Source organism: Rhagoletis pomonella, unplaced genomic scaffold (genome assembly GCF_013731165.1).
Source record: "Rhagoletis pomonella isolate Grant_MI unplaced genomic scaffold, Rhpom_1.0 Rhpom_scaffold_00002, whole genome shotgun sequence".
Classification (NCBI taxonomy): Eukaryota; Metazoa; Arthropoda; class Insecta; order Diptera; family Tephritidae; genus Rhagoletis; species Rhagoletis pomonella.
This window is the reverse complement of record NW_023458556.1, coordinates 103,319,911-103,333,457: the sequence shown is the minus strand read 5'-3', so window position 1 is coordinate 103,333,457 and position 13,547 is coordinate 103,319,911.

Sequence of the window (13,547 nt, the reverse complement as noted above, 5' to 3'; positions counted from 1 at the left end):
ATTAAAATATATCAGAGAAATAGCATTTACATATGGGGGTAAATATCTTGTAAGAAGGCTTTAATACTGTTCCATTAATGCATTTTTGTATGTTTGATATGCATACAGCAGTAGTACAAGTGTATGATTAAGGTACCCATACGCTCTGAGAAACCACGCGCGTTAAATGGAAATGAAGGTTCATTTATACTGGCATGTATACACAGCAGCAAGCTCATGCCACCAACAGCGATGTTGTATGCTTAAGATTTCTACTGGTAAGTCTGGTCATCACACTTACAGTCAGCGAATACGCATCTTGGCACACACGTTACTGTTGACAGTTACAAGTTTGAAAAAGTAGACGACTTCGTTTACTTGGGAACCAGCATTAACCCAAATAATAATGTCCGCCTTGAAATCCAACGGAGAATCACTCTTGCCAACAAGTGCTACTTTGGACTGAGTAGGCAATCGAGAAGTAAAGTCCTTTCTCGTCGTAAAAAGATCACACTTTATAAGTCACTCGTCATGCCTGGGCTGGTGTATAGCGCGGAGGCATGGGCAATGAAAACTGGTGATGAAGCGGCTCTTGGATTTTTCTAGAGAAAGATTCTGCCAAAAATGTACGGACCTTTACGCATTGGCGATGGCGATGAGCTTTACAACGATATAGACATAGTGCAGCGAATTAAAATTCAGCGGATCCGCTGGCTTGGCCATGTCGTTCGAATGGACAGAAACGCTCCTGCTCTGAAAGTATTCAACGCGGGCCACTATGCTGATAACGGAGGAAGAGGAAGGCTTCCTACGATGGAAAGACCAGGTGGAGAGGGACTTGGCATTTCCAATTGCCGTCAGTTGGCACAGAATAGAAATGACTGGCGCGCTGTTTTTGACTCGGCCAAAATCTCTTAGGCGGTTACAGCGCCAATAAAGAAGACGAAGAAGAAGTTTAGCTTCAAAACTTAAAATAATTTGCGACAAATCAAAAACATATTTATTCTTTCCTTGTACAGACAAATTCAAGTTTTGCAAATGTTCCATCATACCGGTAAGAACATTAAGTCAGAAAGCCATTTTTCATTCTCCAATTGCGGGTAATGTTCCGATCTCAATTTGCGTATGGGTATAAAAAAGAATAAAATAAAAAAACAACACAATGGAATAGAATGTCCAAAGAAATATGTGTTTTAAAAAGTAGAAAGAGCCAAAATGTTCTAAGCGAAGAGAGAGTAAAAAGAGCCGCGCATTTCTACGCAAAGAGCCGCATTTGGTTCAAACGTTTGCCCACCGTTGGGCTATAGGACTGCATACTTATAACTCCGGTTTGAAAATACTACATGATTTCCAACACAGTTAGAAACGTGAATTTATATGTTTATGTTATAATACTTATGAGCAGGGAACGGATTTTTAGGACCTAAAAACCTATAAAAAAGGCAAAATAAAATAACGAAATAGGCTGGAAAACGCAAAATAAAATAGCGAAAGAAAAGGCACTAGGTATTGCAAAAAAGGCAAAAAAAGGCAAAACAAAATAGCGAAAAAGGCAGGAAAAGGCACTAGGTATTGCAAAAATAGCAAAATAAGGCACTAAAAAAGACAGAAAATACGAAGAACAATTAAAAAAATACATTTATTTTAGAAATGTTTATATTACAAGTAAAAAGAGAAAAACTATGAATAGTTTCATTATATGAAAAATTTGTACTTTGAATCTTTGACTATTTTATCCTTTCGAGTTTCTAACTCATAAAACTTTAATCTGTATAGTTGAAGTAACATTGAACCACAAGATGCATTTTGAAGTTTTCTGGCAGCATTTTCATTCGATTTTCGCGAAAAAAAGCTTTGAATGTACTAAATGTGCGCTCGACGTAAGTTGATACAAGTGAAGCCCAATTTAAATATGGAACTTTTGAAACGTTCATATTATCAGGAATAAGGGCGTTTTCCTCGCCCTTTACTTTTATCCACACCCCTTATTGTCTCCAAGCCTACGTTAGCTGAGAAAACGGCTTTGAATTTTTCCAACACCAATATGGCAAGAGGTCCCTGCGCTTCTATAAGCCGCATGGACATGTGTATTAGGGATGTCAATCCCGGGATCCCGGGATCACGGTCTTTTTAAGTCCCGAATATCCCGGGATTAGTCGATTTAAATCCCGGGATAGCTGGAAACAATTTTTTTGTTAGCCAATTAAATTTTTATCACAAATATCCCCTCAAGGGCAAAACAAGAATTTTTTGCAACCCTTAATGCTATAATTTCTTTAAGATCGCATTTCCATCAAAAGAAGGAATAATTTTGCTTCGTTCAAAATGGAATAGGTGATGCACTTATATATTTATTATTTAATTAAATGTGTTAACTTTTTTATTATTACTTAAATATTCTGATAATATCTTAAATTGATCTCAAACAGTGATTTAAAAAATTTTATATTTACATAGGCAGTTACTGCCATGATACAAAAAACAAGGTAGTTCCATTGTCACTTTTCCGTCGCCATATTAACAACCTGACAATTAAGCAGATTGTGACATTTCGTGCTACCATACCCAAAAACTAAAATACTTCAAATTTTCTTATTAATTTTTTGTCGATTTAAAAATCTTTGTTCTTAAGCATAGTATTTTATTCCTATTTCACGTGAAAAGCTGTTAAATTGCATATAAAACTTCTTTCTGTGAAACAAGTGTGAAATTCGACAACATTTCCTCAGCAAAGTACTATTCTGTTCACGCTGTGAAAAAACTTGCAACATTTTTGCAAAATGAAGCTAGCAACACAATTTTCATGACATTTTTAAATACACATGTACATTTTAAATTGTGTGAAAGCTGACAGTTTATAGAATTCAGTAGCGGCGAAAACAATGGGGGGTTAAGTGGTTAAACCTTACCCAAGCCGATCGTAAATCTTGCGACGCAATTTCAGCTTATGCCTGTCGGTCTTGACAAGAATGTAATCCCTCAAGGTTTAGCTTAACATGGTTCTAGGGATACACCCTGTGATGATGTTACTTTCCAGAAGGTTTCGCGCCCGTTTTTCTGTACATATTTCCATTGGAAAAATGCCTCATCTCAGTATGCTAGGTAAATGCTTCCAGAGGTATCTATGCATCACCAGAATTTTAGTTTATATGGCTTATACCGCGAGCTCTCGTAGCTGGCTACGAGATCGTTTTCATATATCCCCATTTTTCATAGGTTTGGGATTGATTTCATTTACCTCTTTTCCAAGTTCTACGGTGGCACGCTGCATTTTCCAACAAACCCATATTTTTTCACGAGCTTGAGATTGACTTCATATACATACATATATCCATACCAAGTTCCAGAACTCTACCATAAATACTTCCAGAGATATGCACTATGAAAAATTCGATTTGTATGGGAGGTTCCACACCCCCTTTAGATAACGGTTTTGTTTTAGCCTATAACCATTCTTGGAAGATTTTTGTCCGAAATTTCAAAAAAATCGACATAGCCGGTATGGGCATTGTGACTCCTCAAAGGAAATGAACTAATGATTGCAAAAAATGAAATCAAACGTCATAGTTGACCAAAAAAGAATATTAGACTTCATTCTCTCAACTTATCAGAATGTAGAAAAGCTAAGAAATATATAATAAGATAGGATATATTAAAACAGCCTCCAAAACATTTACTAAGGACGCCCCTGAACTACACAAATCAGTTTGATTGAAAATTTGTTTTTATCTATTTATTTTATACTTCACTTTTGTGTGTTTCAAAACTTCATGTGAAAACAATATGTGTTGCTGGAAAAATTTCGCGGCCCATGGATCCCAAAGTAAATTCCATTTGCTGTTAAATGGACAAAGACAATATGTATTAAATAACAGATCGAAATGTATAATTTCAGTGTCTGAATTATATCAGAATCATCGTATCCGATATAGAAAACTACATTGTGAAATAATCAGATGATCATGAGGACACTAAAAAAATTTTAAAATATGTTCACTAAAATTGTATTAATATTAAAATAATGATTTGGCAAGTTTTTATCGAATTTAATGTAAAATTTAAACGTTTTTAAGATAAGATATTAATTATTATTAAAAGGTGAATATTAACACAACTATTTTATTTATAATCCCAAATTAAGAATATAAAATCTCCCACACCAAAAAACTTACAATGGGGTAACGCCGCTTCGAATTTTTCACAATTGAGCAATTGTCAAAAATCTGATTTTTAATCAAAAAGTTGTTTAATGAAACTACCTTCTTTTTTTGTATCATGGTTACTGCTGTACCAAATACAGTCACTTACAAAAATATTTTGTATCGATTTTTTTGCAATATTCAAAATATTTTTCATGGTATTTTTTGTTAATTAAAAAAAATATATAGCTCATTTTACAACAAAAATCATGTAAATCAAAATTTCACACTTTAGAGAAAGTTCGTTTAAGTACACCAAATTATCATAAAAATATCAAACTTTTTAATCATAATTTTTACAAAAAATTCTATTATGCAGTTTTATAGCCCATTCAGTTTAATACAATAAAGTGCAATTTTAAAGTTGCTAAAAACTCGCTTGATTTTTGAATTTTTTTTTACTGACGATGTTGTTATAAGTCCTTATAACGAATTTTTTTGTGGCAAAAAAAAATTATAAAATGTCAACGGGATGTTTTAGCAACTTCAAAATTGCACATACATATATATTTTTTTAAATTAACAAAAAAAATACCATGCAAAATATTCTGAATATTGCAAAGAAAATCTATGCAAAATATTTCTGTGAGTCACCGTATATGCATTTGTACTTGTAGTACAAAAACTGTGTTATAAATTAATGAGGATATGTACATACATACATATATGTTTGTCAAATTTTATGTTTTTTTTTTGTTGATTGAAAATACTGATTTATCGCCTTAATAAATATGTAAATGAATTACAATAAATTGTACTTTTTTTGTTATATCATCTGATTTAAAATACTATAATAGGATGATTACAGATGTGTTGCACTTTTGCCTGAATTTCGGGACAATCCCGGGATCCCGGGATTGTATTTTCAGATCCCGAAAATCCCGGGATCGACAAAACCCTGAAAATTGACATCCCTAATGTGTATATTTTTTAATCTTAAAAAAAAATTGTAAATGCTGTAATCAATTTTTTAAAGGTAGAAAAGGCAAAAAAAGGCAAATATCTTAAAAAAAGCAAAATAAGGCAACATCAAATGTGTATATATGGAATCAGGGAAAGCTAAATCGTGGACATTCTTAATCGAATATACTCTATCTCTTTAGCAGAAAAAAGGCAATTTCCATAAAATCCGTTCCCTGCTTATAAGCCATCCTTAAACAAAATATTTAGGAAAAATATTAAGCATGAAAAACAATGGTAAATATTCAAAATTCTATTAATTCTTATTAGATGCCGGAGAGTCTGTGTATTACATTTCAATGCATTTAATACAATTTAACGCTGAGTTATCACAAATAAGTATTCAATATATCACTGTTTTTCTAATTTTTTTCACACGACTTAGTTTAGATATTTAATTATAAGTATCACAGAAATACCCTTTGTACGTAACAAATATAAATTATTTTAAAGATAAGGGTTTTAGAAAATGAAGAAATAACTGACACTTTAAGTTCTTAATTTCAAAAGTAAATTAGTGCAAAACAAATAGCTCATTAATCATAAAATGAAGTATTTTTTATTTACAAAATTGTATGCGTACTTATTTAATTAAATAGTATTTAAAGAAAAGGCTATATACTAAACTTCTTGGAACCAGCTCAAAACTAACCGCATTTGTTCTAGCCCGGAAGTGACCCTTTTTGAACTATCAAGGAACTGTTGTTATATGAACTGTCTCAGAACCATCTAAGCCAGAGTCAGTTCAGAACAAGTTCAAAAGTTCTGCAGAGGGCGATAATTGTCACTTCGTAGGACATCGGCGCAAGTTCTGAACCATTTTGATTTGCTGCAGGGTTCATATCTACTTATGTGTGTATGTATGTATGTACATACATACTTATATACCCAGTGGGAATTAGGAGCACGTAATAATACCTTATTAGCAACTTACTCTTCACCTGGCAGTCATTACCATTTCCCTGCCGAACGTCCCTTACTTTTACAAAGGCATGGCCGCCTTATGTAAGTAGGAATTTAGAATGTACATTTGGTATCAGACATACTTCTGAGCCGCTTTACAAAGTAAGTTACGTGTAATGCAGAGCAGTCGCTCGGAGTAGTTCGGTGCTTGGAAATAACTTCGGCTGCACGTTATTTTGCAACTGACAACGTAATGTGTCTTCGGAGGTGTTCATTTTGCCCTTTACTAGTAGATGACATTGGCCATGATGACAATTTTGGTACTAAAAACTGAAAGAAAACATGGCTTACCTCGCAAGGTGCTTACCTATTTTCCCAGTGGGTACATATACAATATTTATACATATGCACATTCTACAACTATGTGTGTATGCATGTGAAAAAAATTTTGTCGATGCCCTGCAGTACGGGGAAGCGACTACAGGGCTGATGAATCGGTAGCTACCTGGTAAACTCCGTCAATTACCGACCGACTACTTGCAGTGTATTTCAGCGATTACTTTTACAAGGCAATGTCCTAGGCGCTAGTCACCATCGGCTCTCTTTGCACTACCGGGGTTACTAAAGCAGTCGAAATATATGTAGGAATTAGGTGTCATTAAGGTGTTCCTCAACGCCACTCTGGAATCCCTATGATGATTTCCTCTCGCGACGGATAGAAATGATCCAGAAAAAATTCACGCGATTTGCGCTAATCGAATTAATTGGGCTTGTGGTCCATGTCATCATACCCCCACTTGTGCCTCGACCGCCGTCTTTATTAGCGTCACGAACGGTGCCCCACTTGTTCCTCTAATGGCGTCTCTACCGGCGCCTCCAACACCCTTAGGTCGAGGCCACGCAATGAGCGGCAAAGCGGCGAGCGGCTGAGCGCCGCCATACAGAAATGAAGTTCAGTGCCTGGCCACTTCAATAGTATTTCATATGTTCTAATTTTAAGCCGCTCAGCCGCTCATTGCGTGGCCTCGACCTAAGGGTGTTGGAAGCGCCGGTAAAGACGCCATTAGAGGAACCAGTAGGCGTGGCCTTGGCCTTACTGGTGCTTTTAATGGGGTTCCGTCATTAATGGTACACGTAATGGTATCTTATCCGAGGAATCAACTTGGTTTACAAGCACTGGCGGACAGGAGGTCATATTTATCCATTATGTTTGCTTACAACACTTAGTCAGGAAGAATACGCTGCCAAGAAATCCTCAATCTCTATTGCGAATAAATCATCTACATACACAAATTCGCAGCTGCAAACTTTTTTAGAAGCTATATATATACAAGACCTTATATGCATGCAAGCCAATAGCTAGAATTATTCGTTTATTTAATTCTCACGCATAAATTTTAATATGGGATATATAAGTTTAAACTGGAACTGTTAAAAATTTGTAATTAATGTACCTTCACGCGTATAATGAAAACTATTTTAAGGTTAAATGACAGTCTGTAAGAATATTTACTCTGTAGACTAATTGAATTGAAATAAAAAAAAAAATTATAAATTAATATTTACATGCATTTTTAGAAATGGCTTCGAATGCCGATACAAATTACCAGTCTTTAAATGAAGGTAATCCCTTCCGCAAGGAAAATGAGGAGTTCCGCATACAAGATCACGATGATACTCCAGGAGATAGTGGAATTATGATACATGTAGTTCCCGAAACAAATAAAGGTAAGATTAAAACATGGTCATATGCGCAAATCCGAAAAATAGTCAACCAAAAACATTCATGTATTTCGAATTCCCCCGTTTTTCAAACACATATGACAAATCTAAAAAACAGGTAACCTTTGCGTTATTTAGCTTTATTTTCATTGTTGTAAACTATACCAAGCTGGTTGCTTTTGGATATAAAACCGTGCGACAAAAACCAAAAATTTTTAAAACACACGAAAAAATCAATATACTCACAAAACAAGGAGCCAAATATTGGTTAACTGCGTTTTTAATTTTTCTCTCTGACGTCAGGATTTTTTTAAAGTACTTTGAAATTTAGAGATATGATTGAATTAAAAAAATTATTCAAAAGATTTGGTGCTTTGTAGAGTAACAATATGGGTATCAATTAAAAGGAAAAACTCTGTAGACTTGAAAAAAAGTTTCACCAGGACGAATAAGTGTTGAAAATGATGTATTGTGGAACGAGATTTTCCGTCATCCCTTGTCAAATTTGGTTTGGAGACAAACCGGTTTCGGCGTTGTGCCATCGTATGAGAACGAAAAATGACACTGAAGATGGCACAACGCCGAAACCGGTTTGTCTCCAAACCAAATTTGACAAGGGATGACGGAAAATCGTTCCACATTACATCACACTCCTACCCTGTCGGAAACACCAACAACGAAAATGAGAATGTTGAAAATGTCCTTTTAAAACTTTATCTACTATATTATCAATTTCCAATATTTATTTTTGAAAACAATATATGTCAGGGACTAATATGTAAACCACCACATCCTCGAATTTCGTCCTTCTAACTTTATTAGTTTTAGATAAAAAAAATTTACACATCTCTATAAGATATTGATAATTACAATATACATAAATTAAGATACTGGAATCATTACACTGTACAGCACTCGGCTGGGTATTGGACCAAACCAATTTTTTAAGAGATTGAGTCATAGGAAAAAAAGTAATTTCTCCGTTTTTCGAAGTTAGCCTCCAAAATCGAGATATGGGCCTTCGAAGTTCGAAATATGACCTTTGGTAAAAAATTAGTTTTTATTATTTGAAACCTCCCTTGGGCGGACACTGACCGTCAGTCATTTTTTTTCCGCCCAAGAGAGTTGTCCGCTGAATGGAAGGGAAGCTTATTTTAGAACTTTTTAATGTTTTAATTAATTGAATAGTCACTATTTCTTATTTGAATAAAAGATATTGATATTACATCGTTCAAACAAAAATGTGCATGTATTTTTTCAAAAGTGCATATTTCAGTTATGTGCTTAAGTACATATTAAGTAATAACAAAATAAAAATAAACATTACATTTCAGTCCATAAACTACATAAAACCATAGATTCATTACATAATAAACTGGGAAATTGTCGATTGACGTAAGTTTTATTTTTTTTTTCAGTGTCAGTACCTTTTTCATCAATAGTTTTCATGTTTTTATCAGTAACAAAATCCAACCAGAAGTCTAAATTTTCGGTCCATGTATTTATTATTATCTATTGTTATAAATCAGAGCTGCTCACTCCATAAGGACTTGTAGCACATTTTTTTTTGTTTTGCCCTGAAGTATAGGCACATATACAAATTTACACTTTAAATATAAAAAAAAATGTATCGCCCTCCCGTATGCCCTGACATATAAACACAATTCGTATGAAAGTGCCTGAGTTTCATATAGAAGGGCAAAGCAAACGCCCTCGCATATGAAGCTAAGGTACTCCAGGAAAATGTACAAATTTACACAAACAATTATAGAATCAAAAAATAATACAAGATATGTCAGCACTGAAAAAAAATGTATATTATAAATTGATTTAACATTCGTATTTACTGAACGTGAAAACGAAGTTTATTAAAAAAAAACACATGGCGATCATTAAAGTGTGTAAGCGCGAGATCTTTTTTGCAATTTTGAGTGCGAAGCGTACCTAGTGTATGTTGTGCTTTGTAATTATTAAACGAATGACGAAATATTACTTGCAATTTTGTAACTTGCCGTCAAAACTTTTTGGAAATTTTCAAAGGGGATATAGAAAATGATTGATTTCCAATCTGAATCCAACGCAGATCCCTGGGAGCATCACACCGCGTAAAATTGATAGGATTGCAGATATTCTTCCAACGTCGGATTGCAGAAAAAATAAATTTCGCGGCTTTGACAGAAAATGCCAATAAATGTGCGGCAAACTTCGCGCAAAAAATAAAATAAAATTATAAATTAATGTTGGAGAAACTCTTATCTCCTGTCCACCCTTGATTTAAGGTGCCCTCCTTAAATTTTATTGCATATTGCTTCAATGGTGCTATCATTTATTAACGCTTTAAAATGGGACTTTTATATGCGAGGAGTATCCCAATGATACGAATGAAAATGTAAAATTTGAGCTTGCAATATGTTGTAAATATGTCCAAGGATTCCTCCCACTAAACTTTGCGACTTTTCAGCCACTAGGTCGCTATCATTTCTTAACTATATTTTTCACAAATATGTATGTAAAGACTCCCATTGCTAACAATTTTCATTCACTAATCGTACAATAAAAATAAACTTGTACTTTTTAGCTTCATTTAAATTACAAAAAAAAAATCTCATTGTGCACATAAATTTTGTAGATGTATTGTGATTTCACTTCAATATACAAATTTTGAGCAGCACTGTTATAAATTCATCAGATTCGGAATTGGATTCTCCAAGGGTTTCTGATAATTCAAATAACGAACCTAAACCACTGCGCAAACCAAACTAAATGTGTGCATAAAAATCACATTTTATGCGGGAAGTCCCCCTTTTCCATTTAGTAGTTCGCCTATGAAGAGATCTCGTCCGCTCAACGGAGGTTTTTGTTTGATTTGTTATGAAAAGAAATCTTAATGTCCGTTGATAAGATGTTCGCGTCCGCTCAATAGAGGTTTTTGTGTCAGTTTGTTCCGAAATTTATAGTTAAAACTTGGTATAGGAAAAAATGTCCGCCCAAGGGAGATGTCCTTCTAATAGAGGTGTCCGTTAGGAGAGGTTTCACTGTATATGTAAACTAGCAGAGCACCCGACGTCGTTCGGGGTAAATAAATCAAAATATAAAACAGTAGTACAATATTCAGTTCAGCATAAATTAAAGGAGACAAATTATTTTCTTTCTGTTTAAATTAAGGCATCCTTATGAACCATACTTTTAGCTTTATCGTGCTTTAACTACTATATATTTGTCATAATTTTCTGTACTTAAATATGCAGAAGGCAAAGTGACAAAATAAAAGAACGTCCGAAGTGTTCGCTGGCAAAAATCGAATGAATCTCTTATTCTGAAAATGGCGGGTCCTTTACAACGAGTCTTAATCGCTAGTTACAACGAGTTATCGCTACTAGTCTTAAAAGCTAGGGTTGCCAACTAATATTACAATAGTTACAAACAAGTTACTTAAACTATGACTTAAAGCTAGATACGTAAGTAAAAGCACACGTACATTCTACTCCTAAACCTTATCGACTCCTACAACTCGGCCGTCCTGACATTATAGAATCTCCTGATTCTACGACGTTAAAATGTACGCCGTGCTATAGTTAGTACTTTATTAACCTACAAACGACTCAGCTTCTTTTATTTATTTTTTTTTTTGTCTTCGCTTGTTCTATATTCGTACCACGGTTTTAAATTTGTTATAGACCAGGTGCCTCTGTAGGGTATCTGTGTTTGTTGAAGGGGTTGTGTTGTTGTTGTCTTCTACCACATACCGATCGGTTTTTAGAACTTCCGACACTCTGTATGGTCCTTTGAATTTAGGTACTAACTTGGTAGACGCTCCTACCTGCGAGCTAACGTTGAGTATTACTACATAATCACCTACGTTGAACTTGCGTGGTTCTCGTCGTTTGGCATCGGAATATTCTTTATTGTAAATTTGCGCTTTGCTTTGTACTGCCTTTGCTTGTTCCCTTACACTTTCTATTGGGGCAGGGCTTGGGTCTTGTACTGATTCTAACACATTTTCTCTGAGGCTATCTATGACTTTTCCTTTTTGCCTAACTCCGAACAATAACACGCTAGTTTGTTCTTTCGTTGCTTTGTGCACTGTATTGTTCATCGCGTCTCTGCTGATTCTAGTACTTTTTCCCACCCTATATCTTCTTCAGAGTCTATCATTTTTGCGATCATTGGACCTAAGCTTTTATTAACAATTTCAGCCTGACCATTCGCTTGAGGAGAATTTGTCGCTACTTTTATGTACTCAACGTTGTTACATTTTTAAAAGTCTCCAAATTCGTTTGACGTAAAGCATGTTCCCGGGTCCGACACTATAAACTTCGGTCTGCTATATGCTCTAAAGTACTCTTTTAACGCTAAGATTGCTTCCTTCGACGCTGTCGTCTTAGCTGAGTATAGACGAACAAATTTTGTAAATGCATCTACGACTGCTAAGACATGTTTGTACTTTGTGGACTTGCTGTGAATCGGTCCGTAGTGGTCAACGTGTATCATTTCGAAAGGTATGCTTCCTTTCGGTATCATGTGTAGAAGTCCCTCCTTTTTACCACTCTTATTCGAAAAGGCTATGCACTTTAGGCAGTTCTCGATGCGAACGGTTGCTTTTTTTTTAATTCCTGGGAACCAATAACTTTTCCCTATAGTTTGCACAACTTTGTCTACACCTAGGTGCCCCATCTCATCATGATACTTGTATAAAACATGCCTTTCCATGGACTCTGGCACGTAAAAAAGTAAGTCCTTGTCTCTTTTTCTATACACTATCCCGTTTCTCATTTCATAGTGGATGTTTTCTCTAAGTTCTAAATCCTCCTTTATCTTTCCTATTCGCTCATCTTTACTTTGGCATATAACTAAATTTTCTTCGAACGTATTTGCATGGATTACCAAAACATTATTTACCGTACTTAGTGCGTCAACATGCTGCATTCTCTTGCCTGCTCTATGTTCGAGTTCGTAATCATAATTTTGTAATTCCAGCGCCCACCTTGCTATCCTCGGGTTCATATCTTTTTTGTTGAGTGTCAAGGTCAGCGAATTGCAATCGGTAACTATTTTAAACTTTATGCCTTGTAGATATATCCTGAACCTTTTTAACGCATACACGATTGCTAAAGTTTCTAATTCGAAACTATGGTATTTAGACTCGGCTTCTGTTGTTCGCTTCGAAAAATAAAAAACTGGGTGTAGCTTCTCATCTTTTTTTCTTTGTAATAATATTGCCCCAAATCCTAAGGCACTAGCATCGCAGTGCAATTCTGTTGCATCGTTCGGGTCGTAGATTGCTAACAGCGGAGACCTGACAAACTTTTCCTTGAGACTGTCGAAAGCTTCTAACTCTGTTTCTCCGAATTGAAATTTTTTATCTTTCTTTGTAAGGTCGTGGAGGGGTTTGGCTATAGTCGAAAAATCTTTGATAAACCTTCGAAAGTATGAGCATAGGCCTAGGAAGCTTTGGACTTCTTGGACTTTGGTCGGAATTGAAAAGTTTTCTATTGCCTTAAGTCCCTTTTCATCAGCTTGAATACCTTCGCCAGTGATGACGTATCCTAAGTATGACACCTTTGATTGTAAAAATTCGCACTTGTCTAGCCGAAGATCTAAATTGTTTTGTACAACTCTCACAAGTACTTTCTTCAGTATTTCCAAATGTTGTCTCACGTTTTCGGTCGCTATCATAATGTCGTCTAAGTAAACTATTACTTCCCCACTTCGAATCATGTCCGTAAATATTTTATTTATAAACTTCTGAAAAGATACCGGTGCATTTTTAAGCCCGAACGGCAT